A 2,463-nucleotide genomic window follows, 5' to 3' on the forward strand; every position below is an offset into this window, starting at 1 on the left:
ACAGTGAGAGTGCACTTCCATCAACTGCAGTGCCGCTGGTTCCCCCGTGTCCAGAATGACCCCTTCAATGGTAGAGCTTTGGCTGTGAAGAAAAGGACAATTTCCCTCGGAAGAGGTCTGGGCTGCGCCCCTCTCCTCTGCCCACATCTTCCCCGACTGCTCTCGGACAGCTCTGTATGGCTTGTGGACAAGTCCTTGGCACCCACGCGGGTACAAGCTGCTGCACCGCATGGAGGAAGACACTGCTCCACCACAGAACAGAAGAGCTCGGGGTTGGCCCAGCCCTCAGGGGAAGCTCTTCCCCACATTACAAACCTCCTGCATCTTCTTCCCAGGGAAGGAAAATCCTCCTCAAGCTCTAGGAACTACCCTAGCTCAGTTTCCCTCCTTTAATTAAAAGACAGACTTTGAGCTGCAAGTAGAGCCTCGCAACATTTCAGTGGGACCAAGTGTCTGCATCACCTCTGGCTCTGAAGAGATCTGTAAGGATGTTGTGCTGATTTTCCACTCCGCTCTGTGGGAGTCTCAGTGAAGAGTTTACTGACCTGTAGCCACCAGAAATCAGGAGCAGTCCCTATCTCAGCCTCTCCAAACCCATTTGTTGGTAGCAGCCTATGATATGGCCATGGTCTTCATGGGCTGCACAGGAAAAGTTGTCCCCCTTTCCTAAACCTGTGTTGGCTAACCCCTTCTCTCTGTTCAGACTATGAGATCTTAAACTCAGCCAGTCCCCTGGTCTTCCTCCTTGCCTCATTTCAACCTCAGTAGCCTTCCAAGTTGGCATCCACTTGTGGGTGCAGGGGCAGGTTGTGTAGAAGAAGCAGAAGGTAAAGGAGGCTTCAGACTGCAAGTGGTGACATTCTATCAGCTACACAGATGATTGTCCACCCTTCCTAGGGCCTTGGTCCTGCCAGGGATGATCTTCTCCCAGTTTAATGCTGATCTGGTGAGACAGTTGTGTCCGAGCCAGCTGGAGGGATGCTGGAGAGCAGATACATCAGGGTCAACCCTGATTCTCTAAATGATTTTATTTCTCTAACAGCATAAGGCGAGTTGGTCTTTACAAATGCCCTGGCCTGTGGGCCAACAGATTTTCACCAGAACAAGCTGTCAAACATCATCTGACATCCCTCGCTCAGCCCAAGTGGGACCCACTTTGCTTCAGGTCTGGGTGCAGCAGAGCTGGGACCGGGCTCGTGGGCTACCTGCCCAGCAGTGCCTGGAGAGCTGAGGAATACATCTGAGGGACTGGTCCATGCAGAAGCCACACAGAGGAGCGAGGTTTATCTCCGTGCAAAACGTGTCGCACTTGACAGAGTGAATTTCATTCCTGGAGAGATTTATTTTTTTTCCCACTGAGACCAGGTTTGCTGAGCTTAGCTCTGAAATGAGGGACCATAATAAGTCCATTAGCTTCAGAGGTGTTATCCTGAGCATACAGTTCGACCTGTGATCCCTCATTTTACAAAGGGCTAAACGCAGAGAGGATATAGCAGTGCAAGTGAGAGACCCTCTGCCATTTCACACACAGGAGGACTTGGCTGTGATGTGAAAATCAGTACTGGGGGTGAAAGCAGGGTTACATGGGACTTGTTTCACTGTCTGAAATATGTGGTACTGGCAGTTGAGCTTCTCAAATTACAGCTGCCTTTCTGTACTGCAGGCCGTAGTATGGAGTGTCTTACAATAAAGGGTGTCTGGAGACACAGGGTACACCGTTGGGGGTGTCCCATGATGTGGGGAGTCCTGCAGTTGGGTGCCCTGTGATATACCCAGCAACACCTAGTGTCCTCAGATACAGGGAACCCCACAGTGTGGGATGTCCTGAGGATGTGGGTGTTGCTACAGGACACCCAGCACCCTGAAAAGAGGCAATTTGGCTTGATTTTTGCTAGGTAGCAGCCTGGCTGGCTGCAGGGAAAAGTCTGCAGCTGGGAAAAAAGCAACAAAAGGGGTCCCAGTGCTGAGGCTTCAATAATGAAGTAACAGCCCTGCAATTTGTAGCCGAGCTCACAGTTTTGGAAGTCCATCTCACAGCTTTTGAAGTGCAAACCAGCACAACACCCCCCACATTGACCAGTGCCCACAGCCTTTTGTGTCACCTCCGTCGCAGGAGGTTTCCCGGACCCCTGAGTAAAGCCCCCACTGGACACTCGTACAGATGAAACTGCAGAGCAAGATCAAACGTGAACCATTCCCCAGGCTCCCCCCGGCCTCCTCCAGCTGCCCGGATAATCCCCCAGACTGAAAGGCAACCTGAACCCTGAGTGGTTTTGTGCAACGGGAAACAGAGCTGAGCCCCCAGACCTCTTTGTGCTGGGATAATGGTCATGGTGCCTCACATCCCTGCGCTGTCCTGCTCCCCACCGGCACTGGCCGGGAAGATGAGCTCTGGAGCTGTCACCGCTCAGAGCTTCAATCCGGCATAAACCAAACTTTTTGTTTAAGGTAGTAGTTAAAAAA

The sequence above is a fragment of the Athene cunicularia genome (assembly GCF_003259725.1).
Source record: "Athene cunicularia isolate RWA chromosome 21 unlocalized genomic scaffold, athCun1 chr21_part1, whole genome shotgun sequence".
Lineage (NCBI taxonomy): Eukaryota > Metazoa > Chordata > Aves > Strigiformes > Strigidae > Athene > Athene cunicularia.